Source organism: Natrix helvetica (assembly GCF_964273705.1).
Source record: "Natrix helvetica genome assembly, chromosome: 1".
Classification (NCBI taxonomy): Eukaryota; Metazoa; Chordata; class Lepidosauria; order Squamata; family Natricidae; genus Natrix; species Natrix helvetica.
In genome coordinates this window covers 200360207-200383612 of record NC_138548.1, presented here as the reverse complement: position 1 = coordinate 200383612, position 23406 = coordinate 200360207, and the positions used below count along the sequence as shown (strand labels likewise).

General features: G+C 41.2%; 1 protein-coding gene across 2 annotated transcripts in view; it reads right to left on the bottom strand.

Annotated features, from left to right (window-relative positions):
* NANOS3 (nanos C2HC-type zinc finger 3) overlaps nt 1-23406 on the bottom strand; it is a 51509-nt gene that overhangs the window by 9338 nt on the left and 18765 nt on the right. Inside the window, exons 2-4 of one of the 2 annotated variants that reach the window (XR_014173687.1) lie at nt 7139-8447; nt 5770-5870; nt 4161-4842 (exon numbers count right to left, since the gene is read on the bottom strand). The gene's annotated coding sequence lies outside the window, so the exon portion shown is untranslated. Of the gene's footprint in view, nt 1-4160; nt 4843-5769; nt 5871-7138; nt 8448-23406 lie in introns of those variants that run through there. The other variant, XR_014173686.1, reaches the window with a different exon arrangement.

Sequence of the window (23406 nt, the reverse complement as noted above, 5' to 3'; positions counted from 1 at the left end):
ATTTTCTTCCTTTTTTGTGATTTCAACTGCTCTTTAGTCTCTATTCATTAATCTTCTAAAGGGGAGGATACATCAGAAATAAAATCTTGATTGTGTTGTTTCCTGTAATCTCCTCTAAACAGATATTTGAAGATTTGAAAATGAAGATAATTCAATTTTAGAAAGCAGGTAAAAGGTGTTTAAATTCCTGAATGCTTCCAGTTGACCATGTGAGAAAGATTATCAAAAATTGTAAATTACATGCAACTGTTGAGATCAAGAAAAAATCTGGGAAACCAAGAAAACTCTCTGGTAGAATTGCCTGGAAAAAGGAAGATATCAGATGTCAGAAATACATTTTTTTATTTGATATTATTACACAAAATGGCATCTAAATTATTCAAAAGGAAACCTGAAGCATTTTGGACTGAAGAAACAAAAATCAAACTGTTTGGCAACAAGTACAATAGATGTATTTGAAGAAAAGAGAAAGAAGCATTTCAGAAAATGAATACATAACTGGTGTTTTGGTTTTTTAAAAAAAGAGGTGGCTGCATTATGCTCTGGGGTTGGGGGAGTATCCAGAGGCATATGAAGGAAGAATGGATTAAACCAAAGATCAACAAAGTTCTTCTCTCCTGGGAGAGACACTCTCAGTTAGTGAAGAGATGGAAGCTGAAAAGCAATTGGATATATCAGACAATGATGTGAAATATAATCAAGTAATATTTATAGGGAAGAAGATTCTGAAAAGGTGTTCATAACCCCAATCCTGAATACTATTGAAAGTCAATGGGGAAAATATCAAATATGCTGTACTGTTATTTCTGAGCTGGAAGTGTGCTGCAAAATAGTGTGAAGAAAGCAATCCAAAAACAATAAAAAGATTATTACGGTAATTAAATATAGGAAATATTTGGAAGCTGCTTGTGGTCATGCCACCCAGTGTTCATAATACTGACAGCTACTTCCTGGTCAGGGACTAGTCTTCAGCAGGATCTTCCTGAGACTTGAAACCGGGTGTATGGCCCAAGGAGATTCCCCCAGCCTCTTCTCTTCTACAGAGGACAAGACTTTCGTCTTCTGAAGTCCAAGAGAGAAGCTAGATACTGGAACAGGAAGAGGAACTTAGGTAACATTGGTTTCAGCCTCTGATGTATTTTAATCCTTCAGAAATTGGAAAAATCCAGGATAAGAATTTGTTTTAATGATTCTTTGTCTTTTTGCTGTAGGTAATATATTTAGTCGGTGTAGCTTAAATGGGCTCCAGGGGATGGTAGAGGACAGGAAGGCCTGGGGGAACGTTGTCCATGGAGTTGCAATGGGTCGGACACGACTTCGCAACTAACAACAAACATATTTAGCAAGGAAACTGATTTAGTTCTTTGTGTGTGTGAGCATGCATGCGTGTATGTGTGTTGAAATCTTTACTATTTCCAGCTATTATGACCTTAGATCTGTTATTAATGTATGCTTGGTATGTATTTCATTGCAACCGGGAGGCTCATTATAGCAAAGAACTATACCTCTAACTTAGGGACAAACCAACATTATGCTAAATATCTTGTCATTGGTTTCTATGGGAATTTTTTTTCAGAGGCTGTATTTTGAGCAGTTCTGGACTTTTGCCTCCTTTGGCATTTATGTTCTAAGTAATCATACACAATTTAAAAGATTATATTTGATAAGCACTCGATTTTTTTGGTTATAGCAGTGTTTCATAGCATTATTTTTCTGAGAGTGGAGTCTAGAAAAGCACCTGTGAGTCCTTTTCCTGCAAGCTCACCAATTTGATGTCAATACATGATGAATGAAAACCAAAGTCCAGGATGAAGCAGGGGTTCTCTTCCTTGCTTGCCTTTCAAAGAAACTTCCGTGCCAGACATTGACTGTCTGACCTGAATCTTTTCTGCAAAGGGGGTTACAATATGAGAGGGAGGGAGGCTGTGAGAATGCAGTGGGAGTGATTTACCAGCATCAGGAGGCTAGAAGGGAAAGAAGTGGGCTGTGATCATTATATCACATTAATACATACATACATACATACATACGTGTGTGTGTACGTACATATACATACATTATGTATGTATGTACACACAAACACATAACTGTTACAGGAACTGGGCATGGCTAGCCTAGTGAAGAGAAGGATCAGGGGAGACATGATAGCAGTGTTCCAATATTTGAGGGGCTGCCAGAGAGAGGAGGAGAGGCTCAAGCTATTTTTCAAAGCACCTGAAGGCCATAATGGATGGAAACTGAACAAGGAGAGATTCAGCCTAGAAATAAGGAAGAACTTTCTGACAGAGAGAACAATCAACCAGTGGAACAGCTTGCCTTCAGAAGTTGTGGGAGCTTCATCACTTGAGACTTTCAAGAAGAGATTGGACTGCCATTTGTCAGAAATGGTGTAGAGTCTCCTGCTTGGGCAGGGGGTTGAACTAGATGACCTACAAGGTACCTTCCAACTCTGTTAATCTGTTATCAGTGCAGCTGCCCTGAATGGACCAGAAGTTCAAAAGCTATGCTATTTGGGGGGGGGGGGCAGCTTTAAAGAAAATCCCTTTCCACCCCACCTCCGTTTTGACTGGTGAATGAAAGTGGCTGTTCCCAAAATAAAACCTCACTTTCAGGAATTAGGCAAGGACAATCAAGTTAATATTTCCCATTTAAATATGCTTTTAAGTTGTATCAGTTTTCTTTTTGAGTGCTTTCCAATTAGATGGCCAATATTATAAACTTTTAAAATTTCCATCCTTGTTGCTAGCCTCATAGATTAAAATATAATTATAAAAATTAAATGGCATACTTATTTTTTGTGCAACTAATGAAGTCACTTGATTTATGGCTGAGGGTCACATATTTTTGTTTTACCATCTTAGGGGGACGTGGGGCTGGAGTATTTTGAGAAAACCAGTGCTGTACATTCTTCCTATGGGAATTCAGTATCCTTCAGTAACTATACAAATTGGACTAGATGAAAGGCTCCTGTATTTCTGCTCTCCAACTTCACATAGATTCCACTAAATGAATGGGATTCATATATTTGTTGCAATTTCGCTGTTGTGATCACAGGAGTCTATAAATCAGCATCACTTGTTGAGTCCCATTCCTGACTGACAGCAGCTAATAGAAGATACCTTTGTGAATGTAGGGTCTGTATAAAAATGTAGGGTAAAATACTTGGTTAGAGAAAGGTGTTAACATTCATCAATAATTGGAAACTCCTTTTGGACGTTTTGTGCAAAAAAGAAAATGGTTTTGTGACTAACAGTTTTCTTGATTAGAAAAGTTATAAAAATAATGGAAATGATGAAGTCTTGGAGATTGTAGTTTGATTAGAATTTAATTATCAACATGAAAGGTACTGTAGGTAGGTGTGTGTGTATGTTTTCTGATATTTTTTCTTTTTCTTTTCTATTTTCTCTATTCCCTTTGGGTTTGTCTGTTTTCTTTTTTTCTTCTTTCATTTATTTAAAAATATTTTCCTTTGAATATATTTTTCAGTAACTATGTAAAATCTTTTAATAAAAAATATTTTTAAAATAAATGTAGATTAAAAGGTAGAAGCTCTTTGTATGGTTTCCCCTGTAGTAGAAGCAATAAAATGTGGAGGAGGAAGAGATAACTGGATTTTGGTATTGATTCTATCAGGCACTGTCTGGAAAAAGAAAAAAGATGGTGCCTGCCCTGTGTCATCACTTCCCCTGGGATCCAGGAAGCTGTCACCTTCCTGGCCGTACAGTAGACTATGAAGATCTGGCTTTTCTTACAAGTAGTGAGCCAGAAGGCTAGATAATTCCAATCTAACTGTGCTATGTGAGACTGAATCTTCTTCTTTTCATACTGTGATTGTTTTAAAGTTGTGTTTTATCTGAATAATAGACTGTGTTTACTGTGTTTCCCCAAAAGTAAGACCCAACCAGAAATTAAGCCCTAGCATGGTTTTTAGAATGCTCCTAATATAAGACCTACCCCAAAAATAAACCCGTTAAGATCGTCAGCCTTGGGGGGCGTGGCTGTGAGGCAGAGGATGGGGTGGAGATGGCACCATGTCACGGCCCCTGTGCATTTGGCCTCACCAATTTCCCTTGAATACCATTGACCGTTAGCTAACTTTAAGCAGGGCCAACCATGCAGGAGCTGAGCACACAGTGGCCACAGCGTGGAGTCGTCCCCCCCCTTGCCTTGTGCCAGTGGCAACAGGACCAGGTGGAAGCAGAAGCATGGGGCTGCCCACTCTGTGACCAACAGCCACTGCAAGCACATTTCGGACAGCCATGAACTCATTTGGCTCTCTGTCCCTCCCAAACCACCAGCAGGGAAAAACCTTCAGCCAGAGCAGCTTGGTGAAATTTAATTCTTTTAATTTACAAATAGAAAGCCTGGTTACTAATACTACTACTACTCCTTCTTCTCTTCTTTCTTGGCTTCACTTTTTTCCTTCTCCTTTTCCTTGTTATCTTTCTTCTTGTTCTTCCTCTCCTCCTTCTCCTCTCCCTCCTCCTTCTCGGCATCTCTGTTGGCAATCTTGTTGATGAGATTGTGCAGGACTACCACCAATTGGATCAGGCGAGGCAGATGGTAGGGCAGGGTGGCACCATGCTGTCTGTGGCCCCTGTGAACTCGGGCCCTGCCGTCCAATGTCGTCCTCCAGCTCAACTGCACACACAGAATGAGCCTCTGTGGCCGACCCCCTACTCTGTCCCACCATCTGTCTTCCTGATCACGTGGCACATCCAGTGGGCCAGATTGTGACCTATCCCCTGCCCTCTTCTTACACCTGCTGCTTTGAGGGTCATCCTGGAGGTTGCAGTGCTTGGACTGACCTGTAGCAGGTGGGCTACACAGCCCCAGAGTACGCTGGCCAAGAGACCATTGTATAAAAATAATACAAAGGTCTTATTTTGGAGAAACGGTACATACTGCATATTGTCATTAGGACTGATAGAAATGCCACACAAGAAAAGTGTCACTGTATACTTTAAAAAAAAATCTTCATGAAAGACTCGCATGTAAATCTAGCAGCTAACCAGACAAGGAGTAGGAATAAATGGGCAGTTTTCTCAATGGGGAGAAGTAAAATGTGGATTTCTTCTGCTGACCAAGTGTTTTTTCCAGTCACAGTTGCATTCACTGATCAGTGAGCTTCTCCTCCAGCATAACAACCCACCGACAGAATGAATGTTGATTGTGACTTTTTAGTTTTGGAGACTGCCCAGTAGGTAGAAGATTCTTCCAGCAATGGTTTCCCAGAAAGAATTTAACCTTCCCAGCAAAGTATGGGTGGGGGAGAGAGTTAAGGGGGATGAAAGCTTGCTGATTTTGCACTGGGCTGGAAGGAGGCAAAACAAGTGACAGTGAAGAAGTCTGCGACAGAAATGTGATATGCTGATGGGAGCAAGCCACTAATTTACTCCAGCAGTGTGATGGTCCTTCAGTGAAGTGATTTTACTTCCGGTGTCTGCAAAAGCCGCAGGGTACACTCAACAGTCGATGGTTTGACCTCACTGACAAAACTCACCGACAGCGTTGAATGTTCCCAGAGAACTTTTATCAGTTGGGGTGGGGTGGGGGGGAGAATGTCACTGAAGCAGTTGTTTAGCACTCTCCCGAACTACCCACAAAATCCTTGGTGCGCTGCCTTCAATAACCTTTGGACCACAATACCATCATCTGTAGCCATGGGACAATGGGAATTGCAACTCAATCCATTGGATTTTACCGGATATTGGAAGGCTCTCCTAGCACTAGTACTCCACCTGTGAAATTAAAAAAGGAGGAAACTACCTTTTATCCTTCTTGCGTAGTTGTGGTATCTCCAATTGGTAAACATTTGTCTTGTTCCTTTGCAGATTGGAAAGCTATCTGCTCAACTCATTTTTGCAGAGCTAAAGATTAAATAATAAGGAATAGATAAAGGAACACAAATGCACATACTGTTAAGCTGGTCAATTTAATACACAAAGTCCAGTAGTAGTGAACAACTTCACCTGCTGACTTTCTGTCTGTCACATAGCAACAAGTAAAAGATGGAGTTAAAGTAGAGTAGTCACCAGTAAAAGAAAATCATAATTGAATTTCCTTATATGTGGCTTTTGTGCCAAGCAAGCTGCTCTGTATAATCAGAAAAGCTGAAACAACATCTGCTATTTCTTCTGAGGAACAGCTGATCATTAGCTTGTTCCCAAATGTGCATCCTTCCGACTAACAGCCACTAACTGGTGCATAGATATGGTAATGCACTCATGGCAATACTAATGTTTTCCTGGACTGGAACTACTCCCTCTGATTAGGAAATAATGCAACATTCTCAGAGTATCTTGGTTTGCCCATTAGTTCACCTAGCAGTTGGTCTTCTATTGCCTCCTTTTTTTGAATGAAAAGGAGACAATGCATAATATAGAATGGGATGAACAGCTCTGGAACTCATCTACAATTTTTTTTCTCAATAAGGATTACCAGAGTTGGACAGTAAAAATTTGGACAATTACTAGACAGCTGCAGAAAGGTACAAACTCTTGTTCAGTACTACCATCTGATGGAGTTTATGTCAAATAAGCCATCAACAGACACGTAAGAGATAAACAACATCTATATACCATCGAAAAGAGACAAACAGCTAAAAAGGAAATAAAAATATCCAAAACACCTCCTCACCCGCAATCAGCACCCAGATAAAAGACTGGGATGGAAAAGTTTTAATAAATAAATAAATAAATATTACAATAGTTCCTGTACACACATCCCCATTACACAAATGTGCTTGTTTTTTTGTTTTGGCTGATGTGACTTCCGGTTTGCTCGGAGGGTCGTTTTAAGCGTTCCAAAGGCTTCAGGGAAGCCTCCGGACGGTCCCTGAAGCCTCCGGAGGGCCTCCGGGGGGGGGGAGGCTCTTTTCATCCTCCCCAGGCTCCTATAAAGCCTCTGTAGCCTGGGGAGGGTGAAAAAAGCATGTAAAAATGGGGGGGGGGTCGCACGTTGCATTATGGGTGCGGCACGCCCACACACGACCCCCCTGTGCTCCCCCCACTTGTGGCATGCGAGCCAAAAAAGGTTCGCCATCGCTGTTCTAGTTGAAGAAAGTCTTCAACTACAGGTAGCCCGCAATTTACAATCAGAACTAAGCCCAACATTTCTGTTGTCAAGTAAGTTTTACCTCATTTTTATGACCACTTTGCCACCGTTGTTAAATGAATCACTTCAGTTCTTCAGTGAACCATGCGGTATTAAGTGAATCTGGCTTCCTGCATTGACTTTGCTTGTCAGAAGCGGGCTGGGAAGGTCACAAATGGTGATCGCATGATCCCGGAACAATGCAACTATCCTAAATAAATGGCAATTGTCAAGCTTTTGAATTTTTGATCACGTGACCATGGGGATGCTGCAACAATCACAAGTGTGGAAACCGATCATAGGTCACCTTCTCCAGGGCTGCTGTAACTTTGAACGGTCACTAAACAAACGGTTCTTAGTCAAAGAGTACCTGTATTGAATTCCCCCTTGATGTGAGTCTCTTAAAGGATACATGAGTCCTGAGAATTGTGGTGGGGCAAGAAGTGATAGCCAAATCACCATGAAAAACTTAAAATTATGGGGGTCCTACTGGGTGAGAACTGTGGCTTATAAACAGCATATTTGTGGGTTTTTCCAGAATACCTGCCTGAATGTTGTTGGAAATAACTGCAGGGAACACAAACATATAAATTGAAACGGAACTGAAAACTAACATCCCTAGTGGGGCAAACCTCATTTTAATTACCCTGAGATAATCACTATAGATTCACTATGTATACTAATCATACTACTTAAAGCATCCCAAACCTTTAAACTAGAGTAAAATTAGTTGTAGACCTCTTCCATCAGCACAATCTGGGAACCAAATTGATTACTAACTCCACTGTGTAGTTTGTAAAATTACAGCTAATCTGGTTGTTTTTTTCTCTTGAAACATTGGAAGGAAAGGTTCTTCTCCTTCCCTCTAGTGGGAATGCTCATAGTTAACATTTAACGCACCATGCCTTCTGTGAAGATGATTGCAGCAAATTGTAGCCTGGTTTTTGAGGGATGAGGGAATGGTAACAGTTGTAGTTATGGAATTGATTTTCTTGCTCATGAATTCCCAAGAGAAAAATGTTGCGTTTTCACTATTCTGACTGGTGCTACCAATCTAGGGTACTATTCCTGCTAATTCTATTGGTTTTTTCCCCAACTAGGAGAGAAGGGATCAGTTTTTCAGATTCTTTAAGGCTAGCTAGTCATTGATCTTCCCACCAGATGCAAGGAGAAGAATGCAAAACATTCAGGCAGAGAGAGAGGTTAGCAAACAGCTGGGCTGCTTCCACAAGCCTTACTCCCATCTTTTCTGCAATTCCACTGATGCTTTGGCTTTAAGCTTGTCATGTCAACTCCCCAGAGGATGGTTTGCATGCAAGAGACAGCTGGTCAGGAAGACCCAGAAGAATTACCTGCCAAGAGAAACAGAAGGCAAATTTAATCCACAGCAACTATCATTTAAAATGGTAATGATATCCTTTATTTACTTCAGCTTGTTGAATAAAAAAGTAAGTCATTTCCATGAGCAACTTTACAAACAGAGCCAAGTATCTAAGGGATGGAGGGGCACTCCAATACTGAACACTCCATCCGCTAGGGATGTCTTCCTGGCTCTAATTTTTTTGTATTGAACAGGGGTGGAAACCTCACCCACCTATTTATCATTATCATCATCAACACACTGCAGATTGGGGTGCAAACAATGGCATTTATTGGAAATGGGATTGTGTGTGTGTGTGTGTGTGTAAACAACATTGTAATTTTGTGTCAGAAGATCCCATCCTTTTTCTAGATATGTTGCAACGCTGCATGTCTGCCTAAACGAAATCCTGCAGATGCCAATGTGTGCATGGAAAGTCCGGTGAAGACAGGATGATTTTTGTAACTCTTAACTTCTTTTAGTGAACCAGTAGTAGGGAAAAGAGTTGAATGAGAGACCTGCTTCAAAGTGCATTGCATGAATTCAACATAGTAGCTGCATTTTCTTAAGTGGAAAGAAAAATACATAAATTCACAAAGGATATTGGAGTGCCAATTTCTCAAACGGCTTGTAATGTTAGCAATCTGAAGTTTTCATAATGCAAGTTAGGCAGCCCACTTCTAACATTAACAGTTTACTTCTACAAGTCGTAGAGACATCCTCTGAATAAACAAACAAACAAACAAATACTTTACAGAGCTGCTATTAGATAATTAAATTAGAGTTTACAAAAATTGTATCGTGTACCCAATATAAAATATGACAGCTAATTCCTGGAGCTGAAAATGGCAGGGAAAATAACTGAAGAGCTTCAAAGAAGTCCTACCTTCCCCCCCCCCCCCCGAAAAAAAGCTGTTTATTTTCACTAGCAAAAGAGGGAACAGACAACAATATTACTGAGGAAGCATAACCCATCTGGCAAATATACAGTAGTTGGAATATAGTACAGGTAGAACTTTCTATAGCAGCCTTTTCCAAACTGCTATCCTACCCAAGTATTGCTTGCTACCATCTTGGGTTGATAGGCCTTTTTTTTGGGGGGGGGGTGCGTTATAGGGCTTTGGCCCAACATGTCTGGCAGAAAGTAGGAAAAGATGTTCTAAACTAGTTCTTCTCAACTGTGGCAACTTTTAAGATGTGTAGACTTCCAGGTGCCAGAGTACTTCAGCCAGCACCACTCTAAACATTATGTACAGTTGCTGAAATTGGTTCAAACTTCAACCTGTTTCTGTCTAGCTTGTCAGTCCTGCCTATCAGAATGCCGTATCCAATGTAGGCATAACACTGGGACAGAACTTTTGTATTTGGGATTTCTACATGAGTTAGAAGGCTGATTACACAAATGGGGCACAATGCAGTGCAGTCCAGTGTCTTAATAGTTGTGAATTGAAAATCCAGAAATACTAAGAATCTCAGGAAAGACTAAAGCTTATTTAAGGCCAACATCTAATTCCTTAACCTGAGCAATTAAGAGTTCTGGAATAATCAACTCTTCTCTACTGCCTATCTCAAAGCAACTGAAATTTACAGATATGTGGCCAAACACAGAGATCTACTGAAGATGTCTGACATGAATCAGTCTAATTTAATCCCACTGACAATAGCAAATCCAATCACAGTTATGCCTTGCTGAAATGGTACCTTCTGGTGTGTTTCTTGTCCTTTTATTGAGTGAATGAAACCCAGCAGTCTTCATTCATCATCTCAGCCTCCTTCTCAGATTCAGAGGTGTATAGGGCGTACAATTGAGAGATAATACTAAAGCATGCAAACAGGATGTCAGTGTGATGTCATCACGAGACAAACCCCACCCTTCTCTGCTTATTTATTTAGCGTATGGCATCAACAGTGGTTGTGCATCACTGATAAACATATTTAAATAAAGCATCAGAATATATAAACCATTCTCTGCTTGCACCAGCATACTCTATCATGGCAACATGATAAACATTTTGTCAATTGCCTCCTTCACCTCCCTGTGGATACCCATCCATGCAGCCATCCCTTGAAGGATTCTTGTTTCTGCTGGACTACAATAAATAGATAACATCTAGATTTTTTTGCAATAACTGTTTTATGTAACAATTTAAAAAATCATAACAGACTGTAACAGAATAACCGAGTTTGAAGAGATCTTGGGAGGTCTTTTAGTCCAGCTCCCTGCTCAGGCAGGAACCCTTGTACCATTCTAGACAAGTAGCTATCTAGCTTCTTCTTAGCTATCCAGAATCATCCCATGTTCAATCTTTCACTTTGGTACTGCTTTATTTGCCTTCTATTGCTTATTTGCATTTGAAATAATAATTGATGGTAAAAAGCAGGGCAAGCATATCCGGCCTGAAGAAATCCACTAGACGGCCACAAAATATTAACCTTCAGTACCATATACAGTATCTTGGCTGTTATCTAGCATTTGCCTAGAATCCTGCAGCTATGAAAGAGACGTTTTACTCAAATGGAGTTGTATACCAAGTATTCAGTGTAGAGGCATTACATCGCCAACATAAGTATGTAATGTTAAGGCTGTGTCCTTCCCATTCACAATTCATAGTTGGATCACTCAAAGGGACAAACAGGGAAGAATGGATATCCCAGGAATTGCAGTGCAAGAGAAAATTATTGAAAGAACCTTGGAATGCCAGAACCAATCATTCAACCCTAGATGTAATAAAACCAGAAACTCACTGGAATAACTAATAGTGAAGCTAAAGCATAAGAACTTTGAACACATAATACAGGAACCAGAGTCCTTGGAGAAGATGTGATGGCTGGAAAAAAAATATCAAAGGCAATAGAAGAACCCAGCAGAAGACAAGATGCCTGGAAAACACCGTTGATATCACAAACATGAACTTTAAGAACACAAAAAGCAATCTGGCAAAATTGCTATCTATCTTGTCACAAAGATTCAGAAGCAACTGAACCACAACAAGCCGATGGAGCGTGATGAAGACCAGCTCTCTGCCATTGTCCCCACCAGTATTACCCAGTTTGGCCAACAGATGGCAGCTGCCAACCTCAGCACACAACGGCTTAAAACAGAAAAATGATCTAAGGAAGTTTAAGTTCATGTAAAGATATATGAATTTACTGGAAACTCAAGCTGAATGCAGCAATAGCAGAGTGCAGAATCCTGGCCTCTGCCATGGCAATTCTACCCACATTCCCTAAATTGGGGATCTTGCTTCTTTAATAGTTATAAGCCAAAGATTCAGCAACAGGGTTCATGCAGATCAGTAATGTAGTAGAGCAAGAATGAAAGGGAGTGATGCCTGAGACTTTGCTTTCCTCTGGCTGTAAAAGTGGGTATGAGCTAGATCCTACTGCTGCTCTTTTTTTGGCCTCTGTTGGTATCTGTTATGAACCAAGGAAACTGCATGAATGTGTCTATGAAATTAGAATCAAGTTCAACTTGAAGGAGACTTTTCTTATCAATCTGTCTGATTTTTGGAGAGCCTTCTTATGGTTGCAACTTTAAGAGTCCTGGTGAGATCTCAAACTTCAAGATTTACCCTGACACTAGGGGTAAATTAATTTTACACTAGCTTTGTAAAGTCCTGCCTTCCAATATCTTAGATATTTCTTCCTCTTAGTTGCACCAGGTTAACTAACATTACCTACTCAGATTGTATAGGAAATGTGCTTTACAACATCAATTGGGATACCAATCTTTGACTCCCTAAAGCAAATGAATCTTTTCCTTTAGACTGTGCAGCAGCAGCAACAGCTGTAGCCAGGAAAAAATGTTGCTGCTTAAACAGACATACAGTATGCTAAATTCGCATGAATTAGAAACATTGCAAGCTCTGTTGCTTATACTACTTGGCAGCAACAATTGTCTAAGGTCTTTGAGAATAGGAGGTTCTTTCCCAACTCCTGCAAGGGATTGGCCTTGTGGGTAGATGCCTGACTTGTGGGTCTCCACTGGCTCCTCTACTTTAGTCAAAATGAAAAAACAACAACATCCACTGTCGTCAGTGGGGAATAAAAATAAATAGAGCTTTCAAATGGTTCTTTTTTGAACAGAAGATGACTTATCAATTGTCATCGTTCTGTAATAGGAAGGCCAAGTCTTCTGAAGGTCAAATTCTGAAACTCGGGGAGCAGAGCCTGAAAGAGGCCATACCTACTGTGCAGAGCAGAGGGCCCTTGACACAACAAGTGCAAGAAGTGCTGAAAAGCCTGCAGCCGTGGCTCAGCAGCAAAGCATGGGCTCTTCCTGCAGAAGGAATGCACGTCCTGCCCTGGCACCACAGTGTACAGGATTAGGAATCAGAAAATCTCCCCGCCCAGGAGCAATCAGAGCAGATGACATCTGTCTACTTGTAATTGGACTCATAGGTTATGCTACAATGCAGTTTGCTGGTGGTGACTTAGTGTACTACATAAGCTATTGTGGTTTACTCAATAAATAAACCATGGCTTAATATACGGTATGTGAACTCACGCAGAAAATAAGCCGTCCAACTATACAGAAAAGAATTTAGGTCCCTTAGTTGCCACTGACTCAATGTGGAAAGCTGAATTTGTTTAACAACTGTGTGATTCACTTAATAACTACAGTGGGTTGCTTAAAATTTGTGGGAAAGGGTCATAAAATCAGGCTCGACTCACTCAACAACTCCCTTATCAAGAGAAATTCTAGTTCCACTTATGGCCATAAATCAAGTAGTACTTGAATTAACCAGCAGTCCAGACTAGTAACTTCTCAAAAATATCTTGTTGGTCATAGCATGACAGTGAATGTTGGACTAGATTGGCTACGGCCTGATCTATCAGGGCTCTTCTGAGGCTCTTTTTTTTTTTTACTTTCTCTTGGGAGAACTCTGGGGAGTTTACAAAAGAACAATAAGAAGCACCTTAAAACCACGAACAATCCAAAAAATTGCATTTCTATACATTTAATAACATTTAAAGGTTCATTTTAAAAGTTTGCATCTAAAGAGTCTCTACAGCATTTGTCATCCCATAAATAAGTTGCATTGTGATTCATGCCTTGATTCCTATGTTCACATTGCTATAAAGCACCTCCAGGTGGCTGCCTTTGAAAGAGACAAGAAAACTGCACCAACTCCAGAGTACAGTCGCTTGAGACCATAACTGCTCATTTCCCCATGTAACCCCACTCTTTTGTGCACTGCACTAGTTAAGCAATTTGCAGTTTGTTTCCAGGTGCAACTTAAGGTCCTGTTTTTTTGACAGCCTGTCATCGTTCCCAACGTAGATATTTATGAGTCTGCCCCCTTCTAACAGTCTTGGGGTTATGACAATTTGCCACGGCCAACTTGCCATGGCCACCTCGCCACAAGACAATTCGCTGCGGGACAAGAGTTACACTGATATCAAAGAAATGACGGAATAGAATAATTAAAGAAAGGATGCAAAAAAGGAGGGACAGAATGAAATACGAAGAGCAAAAATTAAAATAATTTTTTATTTATTTTAAATAAATAGAATTGTTAAAATTGTCCCGTGGCGACTTGACCGTGGTGAGTTGGCCATGATGAGTTGGTCATGGTGAGTTGCCGCAGCAAATTGGCTGTGGCAAATTGTCCCACAGTCTCTTCTCTTCTCAGAAGAGAAGGCTCCATCTGAGTCACAACACTAAGGGGATAGCTCTGCAGGGATCCCAGGTAAGGCCTTATCAGTCACCCATCCCTTTTCTTGAACAGCATTCCCCCTGACATCAGGGGAACCCCAAATCTGTTGGCCTTTTATAAAACTATTAAGGCTTTCGAGGAGGGGCTGAGGGAGACATTTTAATCTCTCCAGATCAGTATGGTATTACGATTGTGCCTCAGCATATAGGTTGTTATTTACCATATTGATACTTCACTATTTTGTTATGTTTATATCACGACCTCCATACAACGATTCAGTTTCTTTTGATCCAGGTGGACAAGAGAGGAGTAGCTGTGTGTTACGAGCATCTTGATGACCTTCCACCACCATTCTGGAATGGTGGACATCAAGCAGCAGGGGGGAAGAGGAAGGAATTCTGTGCAACTCAACTTAATCATAGTTTCCTGGTGAGTCGCAACTGGCTGGATTTGTACAAGATGCTAAGCTATAAAACATGTTTTTTTACATATAAAAAAGTAACAGGAGGGTTCATACAACACACTATCTCAAAATTTAGCTTCATGAGTCAGTGTGACGCAAGCCACTATTGTTCATCCTGACCGATTCAGCAATTGTTTTTCTGAAAAGAAGAAAAACGTATAATTTAGACTCCATTCAAAAAAAGGGGGGAAACAGAACAAAACAAGACAGGGAGCAGGATTTTTTTAGTTTAAAAACTTGCTTTTGAAAAGGGGAAGAATTACCCTACACCTGGAAATGAGACACTGTTAGAAGGGGCAAAGTACCCTGGAGCTTTTATGTGTTGCTTCAGAGAGGATGGAATGCAGGAGAGAATGGGAGAGGAAAGAAAAGAGGGCCAAAGAGAAAAATCAAAAGACAGATGAAAGGGATGCCAATGGCCTTTCAGTCTTTCCAGGCCAGCTGCGGGTTCACTTTGTAACCTGAAGTCCCATCAGAAAATGAATGAGAAGGAATAGCATGTGGGGGCAGGCAGGCGGGTAGGTGGAGAGCAGCTGTCTTGACATAACCAAGCTGCAGCAACAAAACCCTGTATTAACACACACACACACACACACACACACACACACACACACACACACACAGAGGCATGCACCCTGCAATTTAATTCTCTTACTTTTTGCAGCCTGGGGAGAAATATGCAAGATAAGTGTTAAAAAGACATGCAAGATAATGATAAAGAGATGTAATAAGCAGTGGCAGCCAGAAAACTTTGCAATGTGTCTCCTCAACCCTCACAAGGAATCTTGTGAGTGCCATTCAGGCTGGGTTGGGAGATGGAGAAGACAGGAAACAGAGCTCTCACACAACACACCTGAAACCTTCTGCCCTGGGTTCAGAGTGGGAATTGGTGGCCAGTCCAAAGTCCCAGCATTTGATACCTAACGTTTTTTGAGGGAGAAGAATGGCAAAGAGAAGAGCTGTCCTCCTTCTCTTCTTCCGTTCTAAACAACAAAAGGTGTTTAAAAAAATGCATGATACACATCCTCTAAGCTCTAATTACTCCCCCAAAGAAGTTAATTTCTTCTTCCGCCTCCATTTCTCACTCCTTTGTTCAGTTGAGGATGCTGCAACATTTTGTATCTCAAATGTTCCTGAACTAGTCAAATATATGTCAGTTTTCCAGTTTGCTTCTCCCTTGCTGTCCCCCCCCTCCCACAGTGGGGGATGTGATAAGGAGTAAATCAAGGAGTAAATAAAAAATCAAGGAAGGAATAGGGTTTGAAGGAAACCATCAAGAAGCAGGGTGCCCTATTTCTTATTTGCATTTCCCAGAAAGATAGCAACCATAACATTTGGCCTTTAAAGTGAATTTGATCCTCCCTTTGCCCCCCAAATGTGGTTAGTTTAGAATTTTCCCATCAATATTCCCTATCTCCTTGGAGCTCAAAGGTGGTTCTTGTGTCATTTCAAATGGTTTTTATTCTAACATGCAAATTCTTTACATTGTCATACATACGGAGTGAATCTCCCCGTCAAATGTTGGGGGTGGAGGAGTGTAATTTTCTTCCAAATTCTTAGCAAGAATATGTGACCTTCTAAATCAGTGTTCTTCAAACTTGCCAACTTGAAAGTGTGTGGACGTGAACTCTCAGAAATCTACGCATCAGTTGCTAAGTTTGGAAAAACACCATTCTAAAGATTTCTGGACTACAATTCCCATCACTGGCAAGGCCATCTGCAGCAGCACAAATTGCATATCCCTCTCTAAGTCCTCAACCATTTAGCATGCCTAAAATTTACTCAGCGAATCATTGCCGTTTAGAGGCATCTTTTAGAGTTTTCCCGGCACACGAAGAGATATGGAAGCTATTTGGTAAAAACTTCTAAGAGAGAGAGGAAAAAATCCTTACCTGTTTCAGGATGAAATCCTCTATCCAGTTATCCGGAATAGAACCTATTGGCCTCAATGAAGCTTAATTTCTGAGTCTGGAGGTATGCCTTTGTATGCCCATTTATATGACTGTACAGTTGGTGAGCGTTAGCTGCAGGATAATCTAAGCTCTGTGCAGCTCACGTGTGCTGCAAGTAGCACTAAGTCGCTTTGAACGGCTCCCTTGTCTCCCCCCCCCCAGCTCCCCAATGAGTGTGAAGTGGGAAAAACCTGCATATAAAGCAAGAAGCAAATTCCACTTTAACCTTTGATCCCCAAATAGCACAGAACAACATACAATGTTCAAGGTGCCTTCTCTATTTCCCTTAAGCCGGCCACCCCATACAGCTTCAGCCCTTCCTCCTTCTCTTCTTCCTGGCTCCAAAAGACTGAGGGGAGCCCCCAGCAGCTCCCCAGTTCCCCCCCCCCCGTACCTTCCTCATTGATTTGCAAAATCCGTTCTCAGGTGTCAGACTTTCTGAGCTGCCGCTTTGAGGCTGGCTCTGCTGAACTTCGGCTGTTCCTTTTAATATGTCAGCAAGGAATTCATTTGCATGCATACACAGAGAAAAATTCTGCCTGTAGCGTGCGGAGGGGGGGGAGGTCTCCGCTTAGCATGGCCTGAATTAAGAGCAGCGATTCAGGAGACCCGCTCGGGATTAATCAGCAGGGGATGAGCCCCCCTGCCTAGCATTTGGCCATTCTGCTGACAGCCATCTCTGGGAATGTATTCAACCCTGGCAACAAATTAGAAAGGGAGTAAGGAGCTTAAGAAAGCAAGGCAACTCTGTGCCCCAGTTTCAAGCAGGCCCCCTAATCCCAGGGAGCCTGAAAAGGAGGTGGGGTAGAGGCTGGGGAGCTGCAGCACTGGCCACCATTTCCCTGACTGGGCCTGACTATCAGGGTATTCTTGGAGGCAACGGGGAAGCCGCCTTGCTGGAACCCAGCCAGCAGCAGAAACTGCCCTTGAACTGAAAGGAGCCTGCAGTTGTTCGCGGAAGAGTCTGAGCCAGCCCCAGACGTCTGCGCCTCAGGCGGAAGGGCAAACAGCCTCCCTCATTTCAAAGTCAAGGTGCAAGAGGCCCAGCCAACTGGTTATTTTGACACTGGAGGAAGAACGGCTCCTCTTTCCTGGCAGTAAACCTGCAGCTAAAAATCAACGACAGCCACCCCCCAATCCTTCGCACCTTTTGTGAAGCTGCAAAAAAGAGTGGAAGGTGTTGCTGTTTGTGATCACCCAACTTGGGCTTCTAGTGAACGGCTTCCTCTGTTCCTTTATTTCATAAACCTCCACCACCAAGGGGGACAGGGGGACAAAAGAAACAAATATATCCATCAAGGAAAGCCCAGCCGAGTTCTTTTCAAACTGCTTTCAAGTTTCCATAGGAAGTCCCAGCATATTCTGAATGCTCTGGTAAACTCCAAAGGGGTTCACCGGTCTTGCTAATTTATAGATTCTTGCCCCGAGTAGAGAATTGCATCAGATGAGCTCCAAGTTTCTGCCCAAATCCTCTACAACTCCCAATTCCTCACCACAATCCTATTTGTTTGGTTAGTATTATTCTAACTGGGCCAGAGGGACAATATACAAAATAACAGAGTTGGAAGGGACCTTGGAGGTCTTCTAGTCCAACCCCATGATCAAGCAGGAGACTGTATGCCATTCTAGACAAGTGGCTTTCCAGTCTTTTCTTAAAAGTCTCCAGTGATGGAGCATCCACAACTTCTGAAGGCAAGCTGTTCTGCTGGTTAATTGTTCTCACTGTTAGGAAATTTCTCCTTAGTTCTAGGTTGAGTTTCCATCCATTACTTCTTGTCTTGCCTTCTGGTGCTGTAGAAAATAGTTTGACCCCCTTTTCTTTATGGCAACCCCTCAAATATTGGAACATTGATATCATGTCATCTCTGGTCCTACTTTTTTCTAGATTGGCCATACCAATTCCTGCAACCGTTCTTCATATGTTTTCGCCTCCACCCCCCTAATCATCTTTGTTGCTCTTTTCTGCATTCTTTCCAGAACCTCAACATCTTTTTGATATTGGGGTGACTTAAACTGGATGCAATATTCCAAGTGTGGCCTTACCAAGGCATTATAAAGTGGTACTAACACTTCATGTGATCTTGATTCTATCCCTCTACTAATGCAGCCTAGGTTTATGTTGGCTTTTTTGGCTGTTGCCACACATTGCTGGCTCATATTTAAGCGATTGTCCACTAGGACACTCGGAACAGAAGCCAAGAGAAGATCATTGACTACTCCAATGTTTTTCAACCTTGCAGCTGTGGAAAGTTATCACCCAGCCCTCTCCCAGAAAAATGAAATATCCTAGGAAATATTGAAAAGGCAGAATATTACATTTCCCTGGATGTGAAAAGGAAGAAACATGTTTAAAGAGAGAATAGCTCCCTGCAGCTTCCTGCCTCCACCCACTTTGTCAATGGGCCATTAAGGTGGTCAAGCCAGTCCCTTTACATAAGAAAGAGTTGTCCCCTTCAGCTCCAGGGGGATGGGATTAAGGCATGATAATATTGGCCCTTTACCCAACTCACCACATGGCATCTGAGAACTCAACCAAACCTGGATTCAAAACGCAGCCTAGAGAGTTGTCCCTGCATGGCCCCATGGGAGTCTGACAACCAATCAGAATACAAGCTCAAGATCAAAGGCCAGAGAGGGCATAAAACCAGGGTCTCAGCAGCTCAGTCCTTCTTTTCTTCTTCCCAACATTGAAGCATGTGATCATCTTTTCTGTTCAGGACTCAAGCCATGTGGTCCTGTCGCACCAATAAACCATCTTTCCAAACAGCCTCCATGTCTCCAGTGTCTTTTTCCCCACTTGGAACCGAACCCAGAAGGATATTTCTTTCAACACAGCTTCAACCATGGGAATTCTAGAAATTGAAATCCACACCATGCAAGATGCCAAGATATAAAAGCACTGGGCTAGACTATTAAGCAGCATCTATTGTTTCCAATGATACAACATTTAAAGGGGGAAAAAACCAAGTTCTTGCCTGCACACATTCCTCTTCAGAGGAATGTTTTCTTCTCAGGAAAAAGCAAGAAAAATGATGAAAAAACCATTCTAGTTCAAACCTATCTTTAGCTTAATGCCAACAGATGGGGATGGGTGCAGGTAGGGAGAAGTTGTCATTTGGATGAGCAATTCAGGAATGTAACAAATTGCCTAGGGAGGCTGTCAAGTCTTATATGCTTTTGTGAAATGCTTGGAAAAATGCTTTGTCTGGAGCGTATTACCCCCATCGGTTATTTCCAATGACTTGGAAGTGCAGGTTTTCACAACAGCTCTTTGTGCATGTGTGTGTGTGTGTGAACATAAGCATATAGTCCACTATTCTCCCATTACAAATAGAGATCTTCCAAATATGCAACATTTAAGGATTCTGAGGGCATTTTGTTTCAACAACCACAGAAAACCCAGGTTTTCCTTGCATCAAATGTCTACTGACAAGAAACATCAATTGACCCACTCTTTAACTAGAATCCTACTGTGATTCTTGTTGTTATCAGTAGAAAGCATTTCCTTCCTTTATTGTTTAGATAAAGGCATTTCTAAAACAGCATCACTGCAATTACAGATTAGATACCCAACAAAGTACAAAGAATTTGCTGGAGGACATCAAAATATAAAGAATGCAAGGGTTAAACATGCACCCACTCATTCAGCGAGAGCCAGGGTGGCATCATAGTTAAGGTGTGGACCAGGGGCAGGGATACAGAGGCTCGGGCCCATCCTGTAAACTCCCTGGATGACTTCGGGGTAGTTATTCTCTCCCAGCCCCACCTACCAAATAGGAACTGTAAGGAACAAAAGAGAATATGGGAGATTTGAATGAAAGATGGGCTTTAAATTTAATTAATCAATGTATTTATCTATCAGTTAACTCTAAAATGTCTTGTCCCCCAGTGGAAGATTCTCTACAAGGATTGCCCATATGAAGTTTGTTATAAGCATTTGGATGTAAGTTGACTGCCATTCATGTTGTGGTAGAACTATTCACGTTCAGAGACCACTTACTTTGGAAATATGGTTGCTGGGTGCTGTTCCTGCCAGATAAGCCTGTTTGCTATAAATGCATACAGCTAAAGAGGGAGGAGGAGGAGGAGGAATTGGATCTCTATCAGATCTCTTTTCTTTCAGCTATTCAGTCCTAGAATGTAGCTCTACTAAAGGAGAAATGGGCCAGGGACCAGAAAAGCATGTTTGTTTGATAGCAATCATAACAAAAGGAAATTACATTTTGGTATTATATATCTTGATATTTATTCCTTTCTGATATTGTGGGTTAGTTTCTCCAACAGAACAGCTCACCTTATGTACACATTTTTGAGAGGATTTCTGAGTATCCTTCAAGCCATTGCTTCTATTATTTAAATCTGTGTCAGTCTCAAATGACGTCATATACTCTGAAAAGCACACTCAGTATTTCTAACCTTATTTTCCTAGTTGCAGGTTTTATTCATCCATAGGAAATCTGTTAATTCAATGTGAATTATTTATTAAATGATGTCATATTCAGAAAGATTCTAAAATAGATTTCAAAGATCCATTAAATTCAACGAGTCTAAGCATCTGTAAACGTACAGCAACTTGAGTTAACATATTAGATATGCCTTATTTTTATGCTGCTGTTAAATCCTTGTATGTCTCTAAAAATAAAACTGAATACAATTTGAAATTATGTTTGCACAAATTGCGCATTCATAAGACATTGCTGTATTGAATACATTTATTTTGCAATGTCCTAATTTATGCAAATATTTTCTCTATTTGAACTTCTGCTCAGTTAAATAATTATTTTCTAACTGTACCCATATTTGCTGCAAAAGAAATTAGAAGCTTCTCTTTTCTATTTCTTTTTATTCTTTTATCCTGCACTTTTGCAAACATTTATTTTTTCCCCTTTCTTTCTTTATTGCTTTTCCTCTTTATTGGTTTGGGTTAGTTTTTTTTGTTCTTTGTAAACTTTAAATAAAACCCTGCTCAGTTAAAAAGCACTGAGAAATGCATGCTTCAAAAATGAATTATTCAAAATGTGAACCTTACCTCTGAGTAATCTTGTGGCAAGTAATCTTGCCACGGAGCAAATACAGAAGCAAGAAAATGGAAAAAAATTAAGATGACCTGATTTTTTTTTTTTTGTCACGGAATCATGGGCTTCATTGACAAAGTGGCCAGCAGAAATTTCATCAAGTGAGACCTCCGGGTAGAGTGCCAATGGCAAAGGAAGGCTTGGGAGAAGAAATCCATCCCCTGCCTTCCTTGGCTACTTTTCCTAAGGAAGGATCGTGCCATAGGTCAACATTTAGAGCCTGGGGAAGACCCCCCTTTTTTTTGACTTAGCACCCTGACTTCTGGTGAATTCACTGGAGCACCTATGAAGGCAACCCAGACATGTCAGTTTGTGGGTCTTCTAAGAGACAGGTCTGAGCTTTGGTTTGGTGTCCTTCCCCTCCTGTCACCTCTCCCACAGAAATCTGTCATCCCAGCAGATATCCGGAAGGCCAAGCAGCTGCAGCTTCCAGGCAAGAGCCCCCCTCTCCTCTTTTGACAGTCTGTTGCTGGAGGGGGTCTACTGCTCTCTGCCTCGGTAGGGTAGGGAGCATCTCCAAAGACCTCTGTGGCTGCAGGAGAAACAGCAGCAGCAGCAGCTCTTCTCTTTCATTCCCCTTCAGGCCTCCATAAACTGGCTTATTTTTGGTATTGTATATGCATCCAAAGAGGAGTAAAGGAACCTAAAAGAAACGTGTAGCAAAAACGAAGAAAAACGACCTTACTCCAATTTACTTGGAAGTGCAAGGGAGAAAGCTGGGCTAATCCAAGTACAGGGTTCAGGACTTCAGAACTGATTTCCCAGCCATTCTCCACCTTTCTGATCAGTGACCAGACATGTAAGATGAGCAGAAAAAGAGGACTTCTTAGTTAAGCCCATAGGCATGCTACTCTAGACAATCTAACCATGTGGAGAATGGTTATTCCTGTGTCGAAAGGCATGTGCACAGACAGTTTTCAGATGGAAGACACGATAGACATCCTGCTATTGTTATTTCCTGTCCTGGCTCCTCTTCTGCACGCTCGCTTGCAAAGTTAATTGAGGTGAATAGTTGACCAAGACAGAGAAATGCTACGGTACTAAATATGCTTCTTATCAGGCCAGAAATTATTAACAAAGGTGGATGTGGAAAGGTTTTATTTTGGCTTATATAAAAACATTTTATAGCTACTAATTTTATGACAGAAGCATTAAAAACTCAGGGCATTTTGCTGTTTTTTTAGAGGATTTTGCCAGTGTTTTTTTTTAGAGGATATCGAGTTGTAAACTGCAGAAATGAAGAAAGGCATTGCAACTGTTTGAATAGGTGTGATCATTGTGGTGGTTGTTCTAGTGAATGACTTGTTTCACAAGGGCTTATACAGATGTTTAACAATAGTCTGCAAATTAATTTTCAAACACACACACAGATACATCCACATACTGTACACAATGCAATAACCTGTATAATCCCAGAGTAATTTTCTTATTTGAATTTTTTCTTTGTACTGAAATTGACAAGGAGGTGATTATATTCTAGTCTAATCAAGATAATTGCATATTTTTGGAGCGATCCCAGGGAGTCACCCACATTTAGAGGAAAAGGTGTTCCACGTGTCCCGTTTATATATTTCTAACTTACCAGGGTTAAATTAACATCTTAGAAGTGAAGAATAAGGCAAAACTCCTGCTGTGCTCCAGAAAATAACCTGGTCATGATTTGATAACTAGTGTTGTGAGACAGTGATCCAAACCATCTGCTGATGAGAAGACCAGTTTTGGAAGATAGATTGTCTAGAATGGGGAAAAGGGTGGCAAAGGGAGAAAAAAAGTAATAGAGAAATGCCTTCATTTCATTCCC